The 26,476-nt window shown below is 42.6% G+C and overlaps 1 protein-coding gene across 5 annotated transcripts in view; it reads right to left on the reverse strand.

The window, feature by feature from the left end:
* The window catches only part of CBFA2T2 (CBFA2/RUNX1 partner transcriptional co-repressor 2), a 93,292-nt gene that overhangs the window by 61,708 nt on the left and 5,108 nt on the right, over positions 1-26,476 (reverse strand). The window contains exon 1 of one of the 5 annotated variants that reach the window (XM_075072318.1): positions 929-1,201. The exons of the other annotated variants lie outside the window; for them this stretch is intronic. The gene's annotated coding sequence lies outside the window, so the exon portion shown is untranslated. Of the gene's footprint in view, positions 1-928; positions 1,202-26,476 lie in introns of those variants that run through there. 5 annotated transcript variants of the gene reach the window in all.

Here is a 26,476-nt window from a genome sequence, read left to right on the forward strand (position 1 = left end):
GTTCAATGCTATAATTTTTACAGTAGTATGCCCTGAGGGATCAGCGGAACATTTTAAAACTGCTGAACCTTTGGAAAAAGAGGAAAACAAAAAGCAGGTTTAAGATATATATGTTAGATTGGGAATTCTAGTAGAATAAAATGGAATCCAATGTACAGTAGCCTTGCAATACAAATTTTTAACAGCAAAGAGATGTTACTGCATCACAAAACTGAACTGATATATTTAAATATTGATAGCATCAATAGCAGCTTTGAGAGTATAAAGACAAAAAGGTAGCATTCTCACTCACAGTGCAGAGAAAAAATGTGTTGGGAGGGCATTAAAATTATGAACATTTGGGAGCTGATGGAGGAGACTTAACCCTATACATTTACTCCTATATTATAAATCTCAGTTTATAAAATACTGTTTTGCAAAACTGAGAATAAAGCTTGCCATAATGAAAAATGCATTACATTAAAAAATCCTCTCACTTTTCCATTTCCCATTAGACTAGGAAATGCTGAATGTCAGCCTTCGCCCCACGAAAACCAAACTCTTCCATAGCAACGTAAAGGACAGAAAGCTCTAACGCAGCTCTCCTTGGAGAAATAGTTTACTATTTTTTTAGCTGCATAATCCACGCACCAAGTCAGTTCATCTACTGAAGTTTTTACCAGCAGAACCACTGCAGTCTAAATGAGATGGTTAGAGAGGGGAGGGAGAACCTGCAAAGCACTGCATATGTGAGGGTTCACATGCACAGATATACACCCTCTCCCACTGTCTGAGCTCAAGGTTCAACTGATCCACAGAACAGAAAAATATTTCTACTCTTAAAAAGATTAGCACACAGCAAAACAGCATAACAAAAAAACAAACAAAAAAATACAAATAAACCTCTTAACATTTTTTAAAAATAATCTAATTTAAACATATTGCTTACCCGAAATATGCAGGTTACAACAATCCAGCTGCTGTAGAATTCACCTAATTTCTTCGACATATATATAATATGCTCTTCTTTTTTTGCTCTTAATCTTTGAGCACAGCCTCAGACCAGCCTTCTTTCTTTCATTAGCTGGACATGTGTCAGCTCTCTCGCATCTGTGATTTCTCACTGACTAGAGCCGCCTGTCCGATCCCAGGGAAACACAGATGGATCCCAGATGGGAAGGTCCAGCCAAACAAACCAGCTCTTTACCTCGCCAGAATATCCAGATATAGACACACACACCCTCCTTTCTCTCTCCCCCCCCTCCTCCCGTTCTCTCTGTTACCAGGGCTCCTTGCCAGCTGATGTCACTAAGCACACACCTACCAGTGACTCTCAGCCACTTTGACATTAACTTGTTAAATACCCATAATTTGTTTATGGCTGACAACAACACTGATACTGCACTACAATGATCCATGCTAGTTCCCCGTGAAGAGGGGCTTCGAAGGATGACACTATTGGACGTTCAACTGGACTGACCCTTCCAAAATCCTTTATGCCTTCATGTTTATGCAGCTCTTGTTTGTAGAGAACGCCTGTTGTAAATCACTCTAGTAGGCAGCCTGTAGTGCTGAAGAGAGTCTTAATTTTAGCACTCAGTTTTAAAAACTGGATTTGGATACGCTGTTTGGTAAACAAACTAATTTTCTGAAGGTTTTCTAGTGCACGTCAATCTTTCATATAAACTGCCTTCAAATTTCAGTCCCAGTTTGCAAAATTGCAAAACTGACATATGTTAACAATTAGAAGCAATAAGAAGATACTATTCTGACGGTGCAAGGATCTCAAACTAGGGCTGGAAAGCTCAGAGGAAGAGTGATTAAATACGTAACATTCTAATCACAGAGGAGGGGAACTGTTAAAGAAAAACACGCCTTACTGTTTAATGATACGTATAGAGGATTCATGGGATAAATCTTTTTTTTAACAGTCACTGAGGAAGCTCATAGAAGAAAGCCATTGGACACAACCAATTTGGAGTGTTTCCGTAAAGTATTTTGGGCTGGTCTACACAAGAAAATTAGATTGACTCCGCTACATCGCTTAGGCGTGTGAAAAATCCACATCCCAAGTTGACCTAACCCCCGCCAGCGTAGACAGCATTTGTTCAAAGGAAGAATTCTTATGGGACCCCCTCCCATAACTGCAGTAGGTTTCTACACTGACCCACTACAGCTGTGCTGCTCTATTGTTAAGCGTAGGCATAGCCTTAGACATGGTAGCTCTGCAACACATAAGCACCTCTGCCAGGATTCTCACTTTGTTGTAGCCACTCACCAACACACACCTTGGACAACAACAGAGCTTGGCTGGCAGCAACTACAGTGATCACACTGCACCAGTGCTTCACACATGGAGCCAGATGCTGGGACCTAGGGGTTGCACAGTTCACATCCACAGCCAGTGCCACACATACAAGGGCCCCTGCTTGAGTTTCACACTGCTTCTGCTCCTTGAAGAAGGAAAGAGGTGACAACACCACCACACCGCCACTGGGGACTTCCTTGAGCTGTGCAGGTTCAAAAATGTAACATGATCCTTTCGAAAATCTTGCGGGCAACACTGAAGTTTCCCATATATTTGTCTGAAAGCTAGACAGCTCAACAAAACTCCCAGCACCTAATGACAATGCAAAGCCCAACACTGCCAAGACTATCAAATGCTGACTTTAAGGGCGGAGGAGGGGGAAACTGGACATCCTGATTAAGATGCTGATTCTCTGAAGAGCTTTGGCACAAGAATGGCAGAGGTATCTGACGATGGATGGCAGAGAGTTATTCAGCTTCCCTGAGAATTTTATTGCATGATTCTAGCACAATGATATCTAAGGGCCAAGCATGCAATGAGGCAACTCCAAGCAGAAAGTACTATGCATGGTCATAAATACTTGCAGGAACAGGCTCCAGGCTACTGGAAGTTATACAGAAATTGAATGGACTCAGCCAATTAGAAGTCAGGGATACTGGCCAATTACAGACCCAAAACTGGTAAAGGTGGTTCTCAGTTATTAAATTCCCAGTGCTTTGTTTGGTTACTGGTCCCCAGAAACCCAAAGCCCTAGGCTCTCAACAGACATGGCCACTTGAGTGTCTCATCTCCCTCTTCATCCTCAAATTGCTCTATTTCTTTTCAGTCCCAAGTCAGGTTAAGAACCCCTCATTTCTCTTGGGAAGGAGGAACAGAAGGGGATAGGGAGAGAGAGGAGGAGCTTTTAAAGTAAAGGTTAAAACTGTGCTCTGTGGGAGTGGGATCTAGTCCTCTCTAAGCAGCAAGGGTGGGGTTAGAGGCACTGAGGGAAAGAACTCCAGTCACTTGAGTGTGCCCCCTACCAACTCAGTAATAGCAGCACCCTGGGCTCACATACGCTTCTGTCTTCAACTCTGGCGTTTCAGCCCACAGAGCCCCAATCAGGATTTACAGGACTCAAGAAATGCTTCAGAGGTGTGCCAATGCGTGGGCCATCCTTCCTTTCGGGCAGCACTCTGTCACAGCATGCTAATGGGGTGTCTGCTCACAAAGGATTGTTTTCTAGATTTAACTAAAAAAACAGTCTATTCAAACATCCCCAATGCCTCTATTTATTTATGCTCTAGTCAGCCAGCAGAGGGGGCACTAGTTTAAGCCTATTTTCAGATCTCTCTGTCCCAAGACGTGACAACCAAGATGTCAGTGCACCAATAAGAAAGTTAGCTATAAAAAAAATTATGTTAAAATTTCAGCTTCCTTGGGAAGAAAAAGAGTTCAAATGAAATCAATAAACCTAAATTTCCCTTTACAATAGTTTTTCTTTGCACGAGAGTTCAATTCCATCTAGCTTTTTATTAGTATATAGTACATATGAGTGACATGATTCATTCCAATGACATGGGGCGGGTGTCACTTGGAGAGCTGACACATTTAGCCTTTCTACCCCAAAGAAGTTGAACCTGAGTTTACATTTGCAATCAGTCTCCTACAGGTATGCAACTGTTCTGTAAATAATTTATATCAGGGGAGATTAAAGCAGGTGAAGTTCTGATCTGTTCAAGAGATGTTTTATTTGAAAAAGTTAGGGTTTGGAGTGTGTTTACCACCTTTTACAAAGCATATGCAAAAAAATGAGGCTGTCAATATTTCACAAAACAAGACAGAAAAAGTGCATCTTAGTTATGCAGAAACAAACAAGTTTAAAAAAAGTTAAAAAACCAAAACTTAAGTTTTAAAGAACTATTTTCCTCATGTTTTGGCCTGCAATCCCAAACACCGCCAGGGGAAAAGTCAATTTGCAACAGCTGTGGACAGCTAGTTACGTCCAAGGACTAACAACACAATTAGGGAAACTGATAAAATATTAATGCAGCAGTTTCACAAAAAAATTTTTCAATATTGTTTTATTATCGTTGAGGTGAAAATGTATTCCCACAAATTCAGAGGCCCTGGGGGCATCTCACTATCCCTATACAGTCACAAGAGTGACTATATAAGAATGGCACCTTACTCAATGGATCTGTTCTGTGGTTCAGATTCATATCTTTGTTTTGTGACAAAAAAGTTTTTTCCTTTAACTCTCGTTAGCTAGCCCAGCTCTGGGAGAGAGAACTGAATTTTATTTTTTATTTTTTGCTTTGTCAGCTAGGTTCCATCTGCAAAATCCCTTGTTGTTAGTTATGGTGCATAAGCCAAAGAACCCATCTCAGTTTCCAGAACTCAAAGTGAGTTTGCAGGATGTATCATTAAAAGAAACAGGCCAAACTATTGTCAGCTACTGCTAAGGGGCACAGTTTAAGGGGCAGAGGGGAAAGAGGCAGAGAATACAAAAAGGTGGCATAGAGCTTGCTCTTGATTTCCACCCAGCTCTGCTGTACACACGGCTAGTTCCCAAGCATAAAAAACAGGCAAAGACTGCTTTAACTCTGGCTGCAAACGGCCCCAAGAGGGTGGGACCAAAACTGCAGCCAGGAACAGACACAGCAGAAGGAAGTCCCAGCCACATCGCCTTTCCTCTAGTGAACGCCATATGCTGCCAGCAGGGTGAGGGTGTAGCAGAGGAGGCTCTATGCCAGTAGAAGTCCCCCATATGGTGGAGTGATCCTCCCAGGGCCAATTATATCAGCGCTACCATCAGATTCCCCACATAGTGCAGTGCAATGTGGACACACTGCCCAGATGGATCTGGTCAAACATCTTTTTTCTTGTAACTTGACCAAATTTGCTCAAGTCATTTGGATACAAATACGAAGCCCCACTGTGCCATTTTAAGAGAGCCACTTTTCAGAGTATAACCATGCAACTAAGAAACCCATGCCTTGAGGTGTGTGACTGGGACCATATCCATACTCTGTGCAAAGAGGCACACTGCAGCACACAGAAGTTTTCCAAATCCTTCTTGTACGAGTGGATTTAATTGGATGTGTCATACCAGTGTTATTAAAATGACAGAAAGCTGCTCGGATGGCAAGAACCCTTCATGATACCACCAATGGCAGAAAGCTTCTGAGGAGCCATCAGAAGAAAATCACTTCGTCAACAGGCACGTGAGCTTGTTGAGGACTCCCCTCCCCGCAAACAACACATTCTCAGGTATTTTTAAAGAAACCCCCCCCCAAAACCCCAATGGCTTACAAAATTTAATTTTAAGTCATTAACTGCAAGAATGCCTTTGAGAGCGCTAACTTTTGTTGTAGCAGTCAATTGTCACTCAGCGGCAAACAAATCTTTCCCCTTATTTTCACAACCCTGAAAATAGTTTTCAAGTGGAAAAAAATCAGACATATCAAGGATGTTAAAAGCAGTTTGCAGTTATATTAATTCAGCATTACAGACAAATTAGGAAAATTTGCCCACTCTGTACCAAACCGACTGAGAATTTAAAATGTTACTTTACTTGCCTGTGTCAAAACAAGAGAAGAGATATACCCACTTCTCATCAAAGTGAACAGAAATGCACTGCACTGAGTAGCCTCATGGGTCTGTCTACACAGCAACTAGACACCCGAGGCTGGCCTATGCCAGCTGACTCGGGCTTGTTGGACTCAAGCTGTGGGGCTATTTCACTGCTGTGTTGACCTCCGGGCTTGGGATGGAGCCTGGTTTCTAGGACTCTGTGAGGTGGAAGGGTCCCAGGGCTCAGTCTGCAGCCCAAACCTGGAAGCCTACACTGCAATGAAACAGCCCTGCATCCCAAGCTCTGGGAGCCGAGTCAGCTGGCACACGCCAGCCATGGTTTTTATTTGCAGTTTAGACAGAAAGGGCATCACTGTAATAAAGAAAAATATGCACTTATATGGATGTTTTTTAATCTGTTGCTATCAATCACTTTACAAAAGGCGAGTGAACCTTGATTAGGGGCCTCCTCCAAAGCCTGCTGAAGTCAATAGGAGTCTTTCCACTGACTTCCATGGGCTTTGGATCTAGTCTTACATGACTTGCCATGGTTACATAGCCCATCAATGGAACCCATCTCAGTATTCCATTCACGAGACCAAAAGGGAATGGCGTTCTAGCCTTTACTTTTCTTTATAGAGGAAAGTATTTCAAAATAAGTTATCGGTGACTCCTCACTACAAAAGCTCAGCAACTGAGAAACCATGCAACTCCTTCAACTATAGTGGCGTACCCGAGCCCACTTATCCACTGACACTTTAAAAACCCTTGCACCCCAGTCTGAGTCGATGCCGGTTATGTGATATGTATGTTTTTTTTCATCCTTGCAAATGATATCTGTAACCCCCATAACCCAAGCCTGACCCCAGATGTACAGTACCTTCCCTCTCAACCTGTGTATATTTCATTTTAAACATTTAATTTAGTAAAAAATTTTCTCTGGAGCAGATCTCTTGAAATAAATTTTCTGCTAAGCTAACCCGTCCACTCCCTGCGCCTTTGCCACCAGAAGGAAAAAATGTAAAGACAAGACTTACCAACAAGAAAAAATAAACCACAAAAACTGACAGACATCAAGCAGGATTCCTAGTTAAAACAAGCAATTAGCTAGTTTACTCTGACAGCAGCCATCGCTAAGGATTCTGCAACCCAGATGTTGATACTGTGCACAGACACCGCCATGGAAAGAACTAATACTGCATGCAGCGGCTAGGAAAATTGCTCTCCCTGTCTCTGTGCATTAATCTGGTTCTACTTTCTTCACATGGGAACGTTCTATGGAAAGAACTATGAAAACAAAGCTTGAACACTGCAGACTATTGATATATGCTGCTAGCTGTGGTTTCTGGGAAAGCAGAGAAATCTGGAGAATTTTTCCAGTTTCCAGTGGAATTTTTATGCCTATCACAGTCCATTTCCCCGGCAAACAGAGAAAATCTGAACTTGCTTTGACTTCTATTAAATTCTTCACATATTTCATGATGCACCATGGCTTTATTTTTTTCTTTCTGGGCTCCTATCTTGGAAAGACGCCTCAGATTTATTCATGGCAACCATGGAAAGCATTTACCCTTTTAAGCTCCCCACTTTCCACTGCACAGAAAATAAATCCAAAAGTACCAGGGCAGCCAAAGTCATTCGTCAGGGTAAATGGAAACTGTAAATTCATGTTAAACGGAATGCAATGGAAACCAATTGGAATACTCCTCCTCTTCTAGTCTCCAGGTTTGGCAGGAAAGTCAAATGTTTGGTTGCCCCTTTTATTCCTTATATAAAAGTCACTAGACCCAGGAAGAGACAGCAGACTTCAGTGCTTCTGAAGGTTCAGGGGAAGCTCACTGCATATCGCTGTCTGGGGGAAACATGGATAATGCTCATTCAGGTTAGCAACAGTGCTGCACGGAAGCCACCCTCTCGGGTGCACTGACTGGAGATTAGATCTCTTAGTGTGGAGTAAATTCAGTACATTTAACAAGCATACCTGTTTCAACGAGTTCATTGTTTAACCCGGCACATGGCCGATTATATGTTGATTATTTACATGGACTAAGCAGCCAGGATTTTACCATTTGGTTTTACTATGTCAGGAGTGATCAAACTTACCGATCCTCTGAGCTGCATACAACAATCTTCAGAAGTCTGAGAGCCAGGGTGTGCCTGTTGGGGCTTCAGCCCCACTCCTGCTGAAGCCCAAAGCCCTGGCAGGTGTGCCTTGTGGAGCTGAAGCCCTGAGACCCCTCTCCCCATTGGGAAGAAGCTCCTACCCCACCACAAGATCCCAAGATCCCCCTCCCACCACCTCTCCGTGCAGTCTGGTAGGTGGAGAATTGGGGGGCGGGGCCTCAAGCCACATTTTAATTGTAAAAGAGCCATAATTTGGCCACCCCTGTACTATGTCGGATACAATTAAAATGAGCGAGTTTCCACAACTTAAAGTAAATATATATATATATATATACACACATACACACACACACAAACACACACACAGAATGAGGTGATGTCAGCTTATTTCAACGTTTGAACTGGGGGTGCAAGGAATTTCATTTAACAGCAAGCGGGGCGAAGAAAGGGGTTGGGAATGAAAGTTCAAGAGCAATGAATTAAGCAGACAGATACTTAGTACAATGCAGTCTACTGAATTTGTACAGAAAATGTTTGCCACATGAGAAAAATGGAAGGAAAGGTTACCTGTACATTGTTGCCACTCGACCTCACAAGTGAAAAAAAAAATACTTGAGAATTTTGTATCCCTTCCAACAAAAAGGAACTTTTTCTAAATTTAACACCCTTGCCCTGATCAGAAATCCAAGTTCCTGTAGCCGTCATGGGTATTTAAATCAAACACTGAAATATGGAAAATATGAGTAATCCTATTTGGAAAGAGTAAAACCCAGCCCGCAGAGGATTAAATTTAAACAGTTAGTTCAATAGCTCTGTAACAATAATATTTTCCAAATGGCAGGGTGAAAAGATACAAGATTCTGGATTCATTCATCTTCAGATGTTCTTTAAAAAGATATATATCCTCATAACTCCAATTTCTGCAACTCTTATCTTTCTTAACTAGCCATCTCAGTCAGGATCATCAGGATATTTACTAGCTTTGGAACGTAAACTGGTTGACATCTTTTTCTGGCAAACTCAATCACCATATTCAGTCACTTCAAAACCCCTCAAGCATTATTCTGTTATAAACCACACTGAAAATCTTTGACATTTTGGGCTATGTAATTAAAGGGCTTCAATCTTTTGTGTCCCTTTGTGCCCACAAATCCTGTCTCCCAGGTTAAAATGACTGTGCATTCACATTTAGAGAGCTCCGAAAGCCTGTTTCCATGTTCAGTCACATCACTGTTCTTTCGCACATCCCTGGGATACCCAGGACTTGTTAGCAGCACCCCTCAATTCACTTTGAACCCTGCCCCAAACAATTATTCAAACCTCAGCCTCGCCCCTCTCCCCCCCCCCCCCCAAAAAAAGAGGAAGATCTAGGAAAACAGTAGCAGAGACTGTTAAAAACCTACTGAAGCAGGAACGTTCAATGCTGTGATTTGCTGAATTCTCTCTTGTTGTAGGAATAATATTCACGATCAAATGAATGTGATGGATCCCAAACATCTCAAGTACATTGTGAAACATAGTGCCCCATATTGTACATCCCTCTATCATTACTTTATTCCTTAAAGGCCGCTGACTTTTCCCAACCCAGCCAATAGCGTGTTTTGTTTCTTTGTTATCACATCTCTATTTTGATAGAGGAGGTTTTTAACCCCTCAACACGGGTTTCTATTTCTTATTCACAAGCATTACACAGAAATAATACTGTTGGTTTTCTTTTGAAAGTGCACTAAAACAAAATCCCAAGTGGCTGCTTCCCCATGTACCTTACTACCTCTGCATGATTATAGTGCCTAAATATGTTATGGTACTGAAGAGGCACAGAAGGAAATCATAGAAATGTAGGGCTGGAAGGGACCTCAATAGGTCATTTAGTCCAGGTTTGCCTTCATGGCAGACTACAGTAGTCACTAACCTGATAACTTAGGTTTTAAAACCCAAGTTTCTAACCCAAACCACAACCTCTCTTTAAAAGACTATTTTGCAGTGTACCCACAAGCTGTAAAACTGTGACCAACACTGTACTGCAAACCACCAACTAATGGATTTGAAGTAGCACTTTCCAATGAAGTAATATAAATTAGAATGCTGATTGTTGCCAAACTTTTGTTAGTTTTGCAGATGTAATGCTGAATGGAATTCTCTCACTCCCCGATCAAAGACAAAAAATAAAAAGGGGGTGACTTAACTTTCAGTTTTGTTTTTATCTAAATGTGAACTTTTTCCTCCCAAAGGCAATCTTTGGCAGCCTGCTCTTGTTGTCAATTGGGTCTCTGGATCATTAGCCTCATAACAAATGGTGGCAGTTGGAAAAGAGACAGACCTTTTGTGCCTGCAGTGGTATTCCAAGCTTTCAGCTCTTGGCTCCATGAAGTCTGATTTAGCAGCACTGCTGGGAGCTATTAGTTTACTAAAGAAACAGCACGCCCACCCAAGCACAGTAGACTGCAAGGGGCTCCTCTTACACTGATGCCATGTGCCTTTCATTCTGCCTGGAGGAGTTTGAAAGGTTGTGGTTTCACTTAGTACAGGAAGCCAATCAAAAACCAGAACAGCCAGGGGAGAAGAGTGGAGGTCAGACAAAGAATGGCCGGATTTCAGCCATGCTGTGGTGCTGGAACATGCAAAGATATTAGTTGATGCACAGCTTATTGGAAGTGTTTACCTCCCACCAACTAGTAACTTTTAAGATGTAAATTCCAGTATCTCCTTCATTTGTTCTTCCCTTCACACTGCCCTTCACTCCTAATTTTCCTTCCTTCTTGGTGTCTCTTCTGCACATTTTCAGCATCTGCTCTCTTTCCTTCCTTTGCCATCCTGTTTCTCTCCTTTGTGAAGTTCTTCTCTTCCTTCCCCATGTTTCATCATCACCGTAAATTCTACCCTCAACTCCCCGGCTATTCCTTAAACATACAGAACCCCATCCCAAAATAAGTTCATTCTACTCCCTTCATCCTCGACACATTTACGCCAAGTTCAGCTACCTCTCCGTACCCTTTACTCCCTGCCTCAAACACTCATTGCATCTCCAAAAGCATACACCTCAATCAATAAACCAAAGGAGGGAGGGAGGGACCCATGAGGCTGTTCCTCTGCAGCCTGCCTGCCAGCCCAGCCTGCTGGGATCTTTGTGGGGGAGCATGAAGAAAGAGTGGGAAAAGGAAGGAACTGGGGAAAAGTATGGCTGACTGCTTGCTTGTTCAAACAGAACCATTACTGATAGGCACTGGCAGCCCTCATCATCGCTCCTTCTCGGACAATGTCGGGCTGCGCCATGAAGACTCAACAGCTTTTGGGCAGCATTGCTTGAGCTAGTGATGCAGCAGTGGCCCTAGCGTCATGGCTCAGAGCAAACATAACCAGGAGCCACAGGCGGCTCTATAAGTACCAAAGGCCAATTTTTAAAGGTATTTAGGAACCTAAAGATGCAGATAAGCACCTAGTGGGATCTTCAAGAGCACCTATCGTATAGATCATAAGTCGGTTCATTTATAAGCCAATCTCTCCCCCCTGGCCCCCTCAAGAAGGATAAGTAAAAATGGAAAATTTTTATAACCCGTTCATAAGCCGACCCTATAATTCAGCGGTCAGCAAACTCTGGTTCCCGGGACATCAGAATAAGCCGCTGATGGGCGGAGATGGTTTGTTTACTTCAAGCGTCTGCAGGCAAGGAGGTAAACCTAAGTAAACAAAGTGTCCTGTCACACCAGCTGCTTACCCTGACAGGCCAGGACAGCAACTGGTTGGAAATTTTTTTGTGGGAGAGAAACTGGGAGTCAGGGGAATAACCCCTGTGACCACTCCCCACATGACCCCACCCCTAGCCCAGGACAGCCCCACTCTCCCCATCCCATCCCTTCCCACCTTATCTGGGGAGGATGTCTCTGGCCTAGCTGGAGCTGCTCCGGCAGACTGGGCAGCACAGCCACAGCCTGCTCCAATGGGCCACACCAGGTAGCTCGGCTGCAGCATGTTCCAGTGGGCTGGGAGGCACAGCCACAGCCTGCTCTGGGGGGCAGGACCAAGCGGCACGGCTGCAGCCTGCCAGCCCTGGAGCTGCAGCTGCTTCAAAGGCTGGGGCAAGAGCAGCGTGGCCCGCCTCTTCCCTTCTGCTGGCTGTGCTGCCTCTCCTTGCTCCTTCTGCTGGGGGGACGGGCTGTGTCCCACCTCTCCCCCTCTATACCCATTCACAAGCCAACTCCCTTCTCCGGTGCTTCCCTTTTTAACTAAAAAAATTTGGCTTATGAATGAGCATATATGGTACTTGTATCTTGGCAGTCAGCCCAGATCCAGTCTGGCTCTCACTACCCACTAGCTTCAGTGTTTGGGTTGCAAACACAGCAAAGAATCGTTTTGCACACAATGCACAACCTGTGGAACTCCTTGCCAGGGGATGCTGTGAAGGCCAAGACTATAACAGGATTCAATAGAGAACTACATAAGTTCATAGAGGATAGGTCCATCAATGGCTATTAGCCAGGGTGGGCAGGGACGGTGTCCCTAGCCTCTGTTTGCCAGAAGCTGGGAATGGGCAACAGGGGATGGATCACTTGATGATTACCTGTTCTGTTTGTTCCCTCTGGGGCACCTGGCATTGGCCACTGTTCGAAGACAGGATACTGGGCTAGATGGACCTGTGGTCTGACCCAGTATGGCCACTCTGATGTTCTAAATCCTGCCCAGCAAAGTTATTTTTTCCTCATTCTGTACTGTTTTAGGAGACAATGTGGTCTAGTGGAGAGAGCATCGGACTCGGATTTGCGAGACCTGGTTTCTCCTCTCAGCTCTGGCACTGACCTGCTGGCTGACCCCGTGCAAGTCATTGCCTCACTCTGTGCCTGAGTTTCCCCATCTGTAAAATGTCAATAATGACACTGACTTCCTTTGTCAAGCACTTTGCCATCTGCTAAAGAAAAACCATGATATTATTATTATATCATGGATAAACTCACCTCAGGACAAAATTTATGCCAAGCCTAAGGACCTAAAGTTAGGCTCCAAAATCCATACTTAGGAACCTAAAGAAAAAGGTAGCCTCATTTTGCAAAGGTGCCCCAAGCAGCAGCAGCAGCCCTTCACTTTGCTTAGTACCTCTGAAAATTGGGTCACTTAAATTTGTAAACCCCTAAATGTGGATTTAGGAGCCCAACTTCCAGGCCAATGGGTTTGAAAATCTTGATCTTCATCTTTTGTCACAAATGAAGCTTTCTTCCAGCACCATGACATATGTCAAGAGGAGGGTCATGATTACAAGTTTCTAGGAACAATGCTAGCATTCCTACAAGTTTGGTGAGAAGTGCTTCTCCCAGGGGAGCTCTTGGATTGCTACGCTGAGCGAAAAGAGTCTACACTCTTTTAAAATTCACAGATAAAAAACTGTTATGATGGGACTGACGATCATCCGAAGAGGAGTTCTGTGTAAGATCGCAAGTTTGTCTCTCACTCCAACAGAAGTTGGTCCAATAAAAGATATTACCTCCCCCACCTTTGCCTCTAGAATTTAATAAACAAGTCTGTTGAGGATACACAAGAAAGATATCAACTCCAGCTCACTCCCTCAGCTGTGAATAGGAGGAAAAAGCAGGAAAAAAAGAACTATTTTAGTCACTAAAGTAAGCAGATATGACTGAACACTCACACAATGGTAGATCTGCTATGTAGCATGGGGTCATTTTTATAGACAACTTTTCAGAGTAAAACTGCAACTTAAGTTAACACCTTAAATTCACAGTGAATAGTGCTACTGTATTTATTGCATTGAACAAATATATTATGCACTGTATTTCCCTTACATGTTATGTTAGTCTCAAAAACTAATATTAAGCCAGTGCCATTGGAGAAACATCTGAAATCAAGTGTAAGCTGACAGAACACACCAACCCACCTTCCGTTACAAACTTAAGAACTACACCAGGGGTAGGCAACATATCACACGCATGCCAAAGCTGGCACGCAAGCTGATTTTCAGTGGCACTCACACTGCCCCGGTCCTGGCCACTGGTCCAGGGGGCTCTGCATTTTAATTTAATTTTAATCTTAAACATTTTTAAAACCTTATTTACTTTACATACAACAATAGTTTAGTTATATATTATAGACTTATAGAAAGAGACCTTCTAAAAATGTTAAAATGTATTAGTGGCACGTGAAACCTTAAATTAGAGTGAATAAATGAAGACTCGGCACAGCACTTCTGAAAGGTTGCCGACCCCTGAACTACACCAATGCTAACAATCAATAGCTACCTAGAAAGCATGGGTCCAGTTCAAATAGGGAAGTGCAGTAAGCATCAGTAAAGCTCTAACCCTGGCATTTTTCAGTGTAAATCTGTGTGTTTTGGATTTGTTTATTCCTGACAGAGGATTAAACTGACCTATCTATTTTAGGGTTTTATACTGCTGCCCACCACCCTGGTCGCCGAGCGCCTAGCCACGTCAAATAAATAGTGACTCTCTAGGAGTTATCAATAAATATAAAGGAATAAATCATACTCAAAGCTTTCAAAAGTTACTTTCCATCAAAAATACCTCACTGCCTCCACTGCTATGAATATGTCCATCACAGAAATGCATGTTTTCTAATGAAAAGCACAGGGTTTCATACTCAACATCACAATGAAGAACTAATTAGTAACTTACTTTAACATCATAATACAAGGTGACTAGACTCATCAGCTCCTATATTTTTTTAAAAGAAGCCTAAGTGGAATGCTCCCACCCATCAGTGCTTGACTGAAAGCTTCCTACACCAATGTAAATACAGTGCTCAAGAGGGTGTGAGTTTGACAAATAAACTAACAAAAAAAAACAAATCATGAATTATCCAGTATCTTCAAACAAGATTGTTTGAATTGTAACCTGCAGTTTTCATATGTTTTTATTCTTTTAGGTACAAGTACCTCTCTCAGTTAGATTCCCCTCAGATTAAATTATTGGCTCCTGAGCCTGCAAAGACTTATATACATGCTTAATTTCACACACTGAGAACAGTCATTCTGATTTCAAGTGTTTAGACTGTAAATGCTTATTGTTACCTGTCCGCATAGTGCCTCAGCCAGTGGGGCTCGGCCTATGGCCTGCAGGTACTACTGCAATACCAATAAATAATATACGAACAGGTCTTTAAGAGGACCATTCAGAGAGCAGAATGTTCATTTACATTAAAAAAAACATTTGCTGAATTACAGCATCACACTACTGTAGATCAGAGGACATCTACTAAGGCTTTATGTTTAGTTTAAACAGTCTGTCAAAAGTTTGTGCAGGGATTCAAGTTAATCAGGGTTTGCCTACAATATAGTTTCATGGCAGATTCCAACAGGCCAATTCACAAAACAACAATTTAAAAAATGCAGTCTTTTTCAATGTAATCATTAAGTTAAATAAATCAGAATCGGCCAAGGAAATCAGCAAAAAAAAGTCAATTCCAAAGTACAACATTCTCAGTAACATGCGGGGTTTGTCATTAAGAGTCCTGTGAAGTAGGCATATCTGCCCTATATTCAGTGACCCACAAACAGTTTTTGAAATGGCTGGTTTGATCTGACAGCTTTGCTGCCCAGACAGAACAAACACAGCTGAAACATCCATTTATTTTTTTGTTCATTTTATTAATCCTGTGTCCAGCTGACACCTACGCTAAGGTGAAGCTGTGTTTAATTGCATGTGATTCCACTTGGGGTCCATTTTACCCAGGTAAAATAGCACATTAGATGTCTTTTCTTAACTTTTACAGCTGTGTTTTTCTGACTACGCTGAGCATCTCCACCTGTTTCCACAGATGGTGCAGCTGCAGTTAAAGGCAAACACCTGGCCTTTCATATCCATACCTTGTGCTTTAAAAGTAGATTAGAGTTACAACAGCTCCCCACAGCACTGACCTCGTTAAAGCCATATCAGCATTTTGACTGTGAATCCTACTTGGGCACTTAAAATGTTGGCCATTTCAACTGATCTGAAATTTGGCACATAGATTTTTATACTGAACAAGGGTCACTTACATTTGCTTAGCTTTTGATTGACAGTTCAACAAAAACAATGAAGTCCTTGGAGTCTCATGTGGTCAGGGTTTTTTTTGCCAACCCTAAACTTTAAATTAAAAAAAAAAAAAATACACAAATGTAATGTACCAAGATCCATTAATCATCAATAAGAAAATGTTTCTAAATGGCCAACATATTAAATTTGAAAGTCAGACATAAAAAAAATGTTCTTGACCTGGACAGCTGTTGAGCGTCAGGTGAGCACAGAGGAGAGGAAACAGGTTGAAACTCCAGATGAGACTGAGTTAATGCTGGAAGCAACTGGAAGATACAGCAAGCATATTTTCACTATCTATGATTGAGGGTGAGACGCTATCATTTGTGACGCATGTGTGTAATCTGGGGGTTGGGTTGGTACACAAATGATCATACAGCAGCAATGTCCAGAAAGGCATTTTACCACCTGCAACTGGCTAGATGATTGTAAATGCTTTTGGATGTGGATCTGCCACTGTTACCCTTCTCTTTGTCACCTCAGAATTGCTACCTGGAGTTAACACTTTAAATCAATCCAGAAACTTAAGCTAGTGCAGAAAGCAGCAGCCTGCCTATTAAGTGATGCTTCCAGGTGACAGTGCATGTCACCAGTGCTCCATGATCTGCACTGGCTGCCAGTTGGTTCTCAGGGTATGGCTACACTTGAAATTTCGGAGCGCTGCCGCGCAACGCTTTAAAATTTCAAGTGTGGTCGGACTGCCAGCGCCGCACGTAAACCACATCCTCTACAGGTGTAGCTTGCAGCGCTGGGAGCCGCACTCCCAGCGCTGTGGCACTGATTACACTGAGGCTTTACAGCGCTGTATCTTGCAGCACTCGGGGGGTGTTTTTTCACATCCCTGAGCACGAAAGTTGCAGCGCTGTAAAGTGCCAGTGCAGCCATACTCTCAGACTGAAGATGAAGTGTTAGTTTTGAGCAATAAAGCCCTAAATGGCTCTCTCCTCCAGCTATACAGCCACATGCAAATCGGCAGAGGCACAACAGCTGGACCCCAATAACTTAAAAGAGATGGGTCTGGCATTAGAGCATTCTTCAAAGGGGCCCTCAGTTCTGGAAAAAGCTCCCCTATGTCTAAAATAGCCCAGGACTGCTAGCCTTCAGCACACATTGCGAGACACGTGCTACGAAACAGGATGGGTTTTGACTGGGGGTAGATGTGCAGAAAGGAGGGGAGTTTTGGTGATTTACATTTTGTTTGTTTTTGTAATTTATGGCAGAGGCACCTAGAGCCTTGGATAGGCTTGTTTTATTTGGTTATTTATCTAGAGAAAATGTCAAAAGCCTGTCCACTGTAACAAAGGAGTAGTGCCATTTTCATTATTTCATATGTTGGACAATTACGCCCGTGTACAGTTTGGTCTTGCAGCCTAGATAATAGAATAGTTCAAAAAGGACCTAAAGAGTCCAAATTCTTATTACAACAAAGACACTGTCCAATAAATCTGATTGCCACATGCTACTTCTACCGTCACCACCACCATGACCACTCCCCGTACATTTCCACAGAAGCAAGTGGGATGTTCATACTGCGACTACAGACATGGTGAAGAATGTGCAGCGAAAAGACACTGCACACATATATACAGGGATGAGTTCTCTCAGCCTGCCCAACCCAAATATGGAAAAGATGAGCTGAAGGGCATTTCCCAAGTGAGATGAACCTTTACTTGAATTTAAGTTTTATGAAACAGGATCAGATGCAATAAACTTACATTATAAGTGGGATAAAGTTTTGCAGTGGCCAATGCTATGTTTAGGCGTAAAGAGGACAACCATGATATTCTGGCTGAGAATATCATTTCCAAAGAAGCTTGAGAGGTCATCATATCGAAGATCTCTATGCAAATGAAAGCTATTTGCCTGGCTGATTTGCTTGCTGTCATGCCTAGAAAAACTCTGAACTCTTTCCCTAAGGTTTAGATTTCAAAAAGTGATTAGTGAAGGCCAGAAGGAATCTCTGAGAAGGGACTCCTGAATGATAATAATTGCTGGAGATGCCGTTTGCAGAGACAACCCACAAATCTGTTCCATGGGTCCAAAAATCAAACATAATTGAACTGATACTTATAAAAGCTCCACTCAACTCAAGTCACATTTCCAAAACTCTGCACTGCTCAGCCTCCTGGATACTAAAAACTCTCCCTTACCTAAGCCGATTTACAATGGGTCTCAGTAGCCTAGAGGATTTTATCATGAAAATGGAAGAGTGCTGCTTGCCCAACCCACGTGAAATGGATAATCTCAACTGGATAATCCTGTTTTAATGAAGAAATAGCAGAGCATTTCATGAAGTGCAGAGATTTTCATGAAAGACCTGCAAGACCTCTCCTTTATGGTCCTTTCTCACTAAGGCTGCAGTACAAACCTCCAAAGTGTATTTTGTATAAGACTATTACGAGTTATGTAATGAAAGACAGGGCCAAAGGTACATGATTCTCTTGTCTGTATACAAAATATTTTGAAGCCTGTAAAATCACAAGCAGTGCAAACTTCCCTTGCATCCTCCACCACAAAAACTCCACGACACATGCATATCACTCTTCCATCAATATGCCTCACCTCTTACTTGGAGAGGCTCACTTCTAGTAGCCTGAGAGCCCAGTCTCCATGGTCTATTTAATCTCTGGCATCTCTATTGAGTCTGCCAAAAAGGGACCAACTGTGATATGGACACCTGTCTGCTAGGGATGGACTGCAACCAACAACTCATTTCACACAGGCCAACAAACAGCTGTCAGATGGTAATAACTTTGTTAATGCCAACCTGGGCTGCAGTCAATCTAGAAGTGAAAGGCTCCATACACCATTGCTAAACTGCTAAGCAATCTAGCCTCTGTTAAGCTTTAATAGCCATGCAATCTGTTGCATTTAAAAGCCATAGATTTCAACAAATTTAACTTTGTAACCTAGGTATAGATCCCCTGTGCTATATTCAATGGATATAAATCCACTGAATATGTATGTATTTAAAAAACCCTTTGTTCTTATAACAAGAACACTAAAGCAGACCACACTGAAGCAACAGTTCACAATGGTCTTAGCACAATCGCTCCTTCCCTCAAACGTAAACACACAACTGGTGAGAATAAACAGTGATTTTCTGGGCTGACAGAACAAGCAGTGTTGGGGGGATAATTCCTGTGCTGTACCAGTGACTGGAATTACCAAGGCTTTGCCAGAAGTTTAATGAGATGGAAACTCATGTTCCCAATGCCAGGATGTGTTTGCTGGGGTATAAACTACTTGGATGCCCTGCATATTGTACTGCTCTGTTATAAAACAGGTGCAAGATGCACTGATGCACCCCCATTTGTGGATGGTGCAGTCATCCTGGTAAATGTAGCCAGTTGGAAAGTTCTGGTATGCAGATTCAAAATACTGTCATGCTAAGCTCATGGAGACAGAAAGACGGTTCAATATCCTAATCATCCCAGCCACTGTTTACTTCCAACAGCTACCCTACGATGGAGCATTGCAGTTACTGATAAATAGGCTACTTCTAAAAAAAACTCTGTATATTATATATTCCCCTCCACAGATCCACACTCACCTTCCAGCCATTGCTACTTTCCTTAGCCATGTCCCCAGTGACAAACAGGAGGCAGGTGTTTACACTGAGGCACATGACCCCAAGCTAGGTTTAACTGCTTTTTAATGGTTCCTGGTCCATGCATCTCAAAGTGAGAATGTAACAGTTTCATGAAGGTGGTGGAGTTTTTGAGCACATTGTGGAACACAAACTAGACAGTTAACCAGCTTAAAGAGTAAAGGATGGGCCATTGGTGTCGGAAGGTCAACAGCTCTCACAGGTAAAGTAATCTGAACTGCAAACATGGCGGATGGCAGGAGCTCATCAGAATTTCTGGATAAAATTTGCTACTTTAAACCATTACATTAAGAAAGACTTGATTTAAGTAAGATGTTCTTTAAAGCGAAGAAAAGAAAATGGAGATAAGACTTTCATCCAACTTGGGCTAAGCTGGAATGAAGATGGTTCTGCTATTTGAGGCAAATCCTGATATTAATTCTATTTTGTTCTGCAACTGGACAGAGTATTCCTCTTTGCTTCCTGCCTAAACTGTTATGTAGTTTTTGTGCTATGAAACAATTACTGTAATTAACCCCAGAGGTGGCTGGATTTCAAATTTAGTGGTGGGTGCAGAAGAGTTTCCCGGACAGGAGTTTACACTCTTTAGGATCCTTTTGGATGAAAAGATACTCTGTAAAACAATCCTTATTGTTTGCTCCAAGACCCCCGCAGCTTGTCTGTACAAAGCGGTTAATGCTGCCTGAACCTGCCATCATCTCAACACTAAAACTGGCAAACTGAGGGTGGCACATGCTGAATGTGTTAGTCTGTGTGTCAGAATAGCATGTGGTAGCCTCAGGCAGAAGCAGCTTTGGTACAAAGAGGTTCAGCTTGATCTAAATTTGTTTGTTGAACTGATGCCTCTGCAACTCCCCACTTCCCATACACACAAATTGATTAACATTCAGTTGTGATGATGATAATGTTTCCACGGGAAATATTTGATACATACAAAAAATACACCTTTACTGACTTTGTACTATCATTAGGTGTCTTCAGAAATATTACAATTATCAGGAGAAAGGTTACATTTACACAAATCAGTAGCTGTATTGTATTTGGCTTCGGATCATATATAGGACTTAATGGATTTTATCACAGCTAAGGAAGTTGCCTGAGGAGCAGATGAAAGTTACAGAAGGAAAAGTATTGCTGAGAGTGTGTTGCAACCACTTACCAATTTCTCCTAAACACTCAGCACTTTGAAATATCCGAAGGCACAAGAACAAATTCCTTCTGGGGGTTAAGCACCTGAAATTCCCTTTGAGCTCTTGCCTTTTACTTAGCATGCATAGAACATTTTGCAGCTGAAAATTAAATGAGCCTTAAGATACCAATTTTGTAATGGAAATGACAATTGACAATAAGGGTGCCATTGGGCACCGCAGTAATACCATTGTTTCCTCTTAGCTGGAAGCAGGTCCCTAACACGAAGTTAGTTATTTACAGCCATGATTTAGTCCCTATCAGCTTCTTCAAACCATATGCCAAGTCCAGAGCCACGCTAGGAATAAGATACTGCATCTCAGTCTGCAATATCCTGTCCACTACATGCAACTTCCATTTCAATAACACCAAACATAAAGATGATAGTCTAAATAAGAGCAGTTTATAGTTAAAGCCAACATGAGAGCCTGAGACTGCCTGAGCCTGCTTCCCATACAAGTTCACACGAGTGAAATCTTACTAGATTCACCAGACCCAAGAGAAAACAGCCAGAGATAACAAATATAACATGAAAAATTATCACCAGCAAGAGTGATCTCACAGAGTACCAAGATCAAGAACAAAGCAAGGTCCTGCAGGGCTACAGGAAGCCAGCCAGATAAAAGTGCATTCCAATTTACCCTTCCTCATAACATATAGGAAAAGAAAACTAACCACCCTGTGGGTCTCCCCATCTGGTTGTGCTAGAGGTGACAGCTTAAGGGCTGCTTGTCTTTTCAAAACTTTCTCCTCAGAGCTTCCCCCACCTTCACCACTACAAACATTTTGGAGACTTAAAATTAATATCAGACTAAAAACCCCTTTAAACTGTTTTGTCCAAGTATTTCCAAAGCTTTTTGACAGGGGAAAAGAGGACAAACCCTGCAGCCACTGATTCAGCTCATAGCAAAGAGAGAGCCGGGCTTGAAAAACCCAAACCTTCTCTCTTCCCTTCCCCTGCTGTTTTGGAGTCCATGGGCCCTGTTGTGTTCTGATTGTTATGTAAAACAGGTCCCTGTTTCTCCTGGGGCCCGCTCAGAGCTTGCTTGTAAACAGAGCCTGCTGAATGAATAGATGTTCAGTTTACAAAAGATCCTTTGCTTAAAGCAAATTTGCCTCTCAACACATGGCCAAATTCTCACACAATAAATTAACTATTTGGCAGCCATCAAACCTTTGCTGGAGCCAAACCAATTAGGACTTTAATGTGATCCCAATTTCCTATTTCTGAAACAGGGTGGAACCGGGAAGAGGGCGAGAGGTGTGTGTTAAGTAAATCCCCTCTTAGTTTATAAATCTTTGCCAATCATCCCAGATAAACCTGTCAACCACACCTCTAAGATCTGCATCACACTAACCTTCTCGAATGGAGGGCTATGGGAAATTGCACATGGTATTCAGTGTGTCTGCCTCCCAACATGTGTTTTTCATATTTCGGCAATTCAATCATTTAAAAAATATTTACTGAGCTTTGTCTTTAATTAAAAAAACATGTCCACAGATAAGACAAGCTTAGCACAAGTTACTGTTTCTGAGCTAGAAATGTCATACATCGGAGTGATGTCACAAGATAAACCTTGTCCCCTGCCTGAGTATGGCCCATCAGGGAGCCAAATACCTTGAACACTTTTTCCACCCCCTAACAAAAACCCGATAGAGTCCCGAATATCCAACAGTCTCTTGGTCCCCCACAAAGCTATGGGTCAGTGGGAGGGAAGATCCTGGCTGCAGACTTGAAAGGCTGCTGGCCGAATTCCTAGAACAGAGGAGCCAGGATGGTGGTGGAAAACCTGGGACCCAGTGGGCTCCATGGTGTTTTAGCATTCAGAATCAGCTAAATCACTCCACACCCTGGCTCTTGGGCTCCTCACACGAGTGTGCGCACACGCGCACACACACACATTTACTCAGACACTGCTTTATTGAAACTCCTTATATCTGAAGCCACGACTGCTTTAAGACAACAAAAAGTTCTGTAGAGTGTATCGGATAATCTAGTTTGCAGTGTAACCAAAGACTACTGAAGATTTGGTACCAAGAAACAGCCATTGGAGTACATTCTCCTTGCAAAGCCCATGTAACCTTCATTAGCATTAAAGAGGTATGGTCTCAGGGAAAGAAGAGCCCACATGTCTTTTAAGCATCCGTCTTTGAACAGTATCTAACCAAGAGGCTGATATCTCTGAGGAATTTTGGCAACAAGAGTCAGTGGGATCAGAGTCCTAAATCTAGGAAATATGTATTGTTTCTTAAATTACATCTTACTACCAGATAACATAAGATATGGATCACTGAATATCTTAAGAAATACAGTAACGCGCTCATTGCTGTTGGAACAAGTTCTATGGAAAACTCACAGCTTCTCCAAGGCTGCAATGTAGGAATCCAGCATTTCGTATCTGACAGGACTGTATACGAGCATGGTGCGGTGGTAGTGCCTGGGCCCAGACTCTGGAAGGTGGGACTGGAGTTCCGCCAGCTCAGCACGCTAGCCACACCTCCACCTTTAGTCATGCAGCAGCTCTGCCTCTGAAAATTATACAGCCTGCTTTGAGCTTGGCAAGAGGGGGGCTCAGGGCCCCTTTGGTAACCTAAAGATCTGGCATGGAGAGGAAGGCCAGTTGGCTACCCCCAGAAGATGACCTAAGGAGAAAAAAAGCCACCAGTCACCTCCCAAGACTCCTGTAAAGTGTCCACCATTGGGTGAGGTGCTCTATAGATACTTGTTATTACATCACGATGGAGGCATGCTGTTAAAGCATCAATAGGAATAGCAATAAATGTTTCATGTGGCTCATTACAGGGAATCACATGGTGTAGGGAGCAGAGGCTCTCCCAATGTCACTTTCCTCACAGGACCATTCCTCTTCCCATCACAAGAGTTCCAGAGCCCTGAGATCAGTCTCTTCCCCTACCCAAACAACCAGGAGGCCCCACATCAGAGATGGCAACATTTTGAGCGGGGTGGAGGAGGGCAGAAAAGGCTGCAAAAGGTATCATATTATGAAGTTGTCCATTGTCTAGCTGGGAGTGTAGATCATCCCAGCATGTCCTGCTCAGCATCCCAGGCCCTGCTGGGGGACAGCAAGGTGAGATCCACCTCAAGATCTGCACCTAGATGTTACAGTAATGAGTGCATTAGAAATGGCTGGGCAAACACATACAAGAGCCACACTGGCCCCACGTGATATATTTGGAGGCACTTGCTATTACAACAACAGAGTCCCCAGATACCAGGAGAAGGGGAGACATTAGAGACAGTAGAACTAGCCCTTTATTGGGTTTTTTTATTGATTTAACAATGACCAGCTTAGATGGGCTTTAAAAGCGGCAGCAGTATTTATCTACAGCACTGTTTTAAATTAATGGAACATCAGGTACATACCTGCTTGATACAATTTCTTCTGAGATGATCAATAGAAAAATGGCTAATATTAACATTTTAAATTTGCCAGCTAGTTCTGAAACCTGGCACCCCAATTAGATTATTTTTTGGGTGGAATGAGATGTTTCAAACAGTGTTATTATGTCACGGTTCAGCTCCAGTCAGGCCAGCAGCACGTGATTTAAAGCATCCTACATTACGCAAGGAAATACCTGGCAACGCGACCTTCAGGCTGACAGCAAAAAAATGGGCTATACCTGGAACCAGCTAGAACGAATGGCCCAGGACAGAGGACTCTGGAGATCTGTTGTTGGTGGCCCATACCCCGATTGGGGTGATGGGCATGAGTGAGTGAGTGAGTGAGTTACAACCAGAAGGGTGAGGGCTATTTTCAAACGAAGTCTCAAATTTTCCAGAATGCTGTACATTCAAGGGAAAAGCTGCATGAAGACTCTGAACCCCCAAAGGATGCAGGGTCCTCTGCCCACTGATCTCGTGTCTCTGCTTGTAACTTAAAGGCTGATTTATAGAACAAAGTTCAGCTGAAGAATAAATCATTACTTGTAGCAGTTAGTGCTTCTCTTTCCATATGAATGGGCTTTTTACTGGGGAGGAGGAGGGGGAATTTTAGCACTAATGAAAGGTGCAGCCTTGACAATCCTGCAGACTGATGTTTATATAGACAACAGAATAGATATCAGATGGTATCTTCCCTGTTTAATTAGACAGGCTTCAGGTGTGGGGAAGAGAAGACAGAAATAGGGACAATTTTCTGCCACAGACTTTCTTTCATTGATACTCTCCACAGGAGAGAAGGACAAACCTTGGAAAAATAGTTTCAAACTGCCTGGAAGAGTTTCAGGTGAATCACTTATCTGGGTTGAAGCACTGGATCCATAACTTTCCGTACCAGAGGACTCGTGGCGTCAGATTCCCTTTTCACTTACAGCAGTTTTATGCCATGCTAACTCCACAGATGGACTCATTCCTGATTTACACCAACAGAAGTGAAAGCAGAACACCTTTCTTCCTTCTTTTTTTAATTTTAGAGACTTAGTGTAAAAACTGAGCTAGTTGTGAGACTTGGTTAAAATAATAACGCTCTCAAGTTTGGTGACTTTTCATTTCAACATTGCTCCAAAGCGAATCAGTTCATGAGTTCTACCTCACATATGTGCTGTTTTCCCTCCACTGCTCGGAAAAGTCACACACCATACTCAAGAAAATGCTTCTCTTGTTCAGCCAGTTCAAAAGATTCAGGGCCCACTTCTGATTTTACCTACTCTAGTGTAAGGGAAGAGTAACTCTACTAAAGCCAATCAATTTACCCCAGGGTAATAGCAAGGCCAAGTCCCTAAAAGATCAGTTTTAATTTCTGAGCATCAGAGCTGTCCTCACTATCATACCAGAAAGGGATATGCAAGTGAAGACCAGTATCTATTTTAAAGTAATCTGAAATTTTCCCTATTTCAAACACCCAGGGTCGCCTGCATTCCCACTTGTAGTCTGAATTATGAGCTTTATAGAGAACATTTAAGGATTCCTCCACAGTACTTTATTAATGCAGCCAGTAAATTTGTTCATTAATGTAATGAAAACATTAGCCAAATAACCAAGTCAATGTATATATTTGGCATTACTGACATTATATGCCCACTCCTGCTGACTTGCTTTCTAAATATCAAAGACAAAATGCAAAGGTCCTTGGACAAACACTACACTTCACTGTGCAGTAAGTGTTGGCATCAAGCTCCTTCGTGTTCAGCTGCTGCCCATATGCTTAACAATAACTGATACCTCACACGATTTTTTTTTGCCTGCTTTTTATCTGCTTACATGGTCTCCATCATCATAATATCTGAGCACCTCACAAAAATTAGTACTTTTATCCTAACAGACCCTCCGAGAAATAGGGGACCATTACTCTTCCTATTGTATGGATGGGGAACCAAGGCACGAAGAGGCAAAGGGTATGTCTACACAGCAATCCAGAGATTTAACTGCTGCTTGTATAGACATAGCTGAGCTAGGTTTGATCATCTAGATCATTGCTACTTCTAGTAACAATAGCAGTGTAGCTGCGACAGCAGCAGGGGCTAACCTCCTGAGTACAACCCTGCCCAGGATACTGGGTACAAACTTGAATGACTGCTGGCCATGCTACCACTGGCTGTGCTGCTGCAGCTTTACTGCTACTGCCACTAGAGCTAGCTTTGATCTCCTGATTGCAGTGTAGCCTAGATGTACCCAAAAGGCTCTGATCCAGTCAAGCATTTACCCATTGACATCAAGGT

Source organism: Chelonoidis abingdonii, chromosome 14 (genome assembly GCF_003597395.2).
Source record: "Chelonoidis abingdonii isolate Lonesome George chromosome 14, CheloAbing_2.0, whole genome shotgun sequence".
In the NCBI taxonomy this organism is placed as follows: domain Eukaryota; kingdom Metazoa; phylum Chordata; order Testudines; family Testudinidae; genus Chelonoidis; species Chelonoidis abingdonii.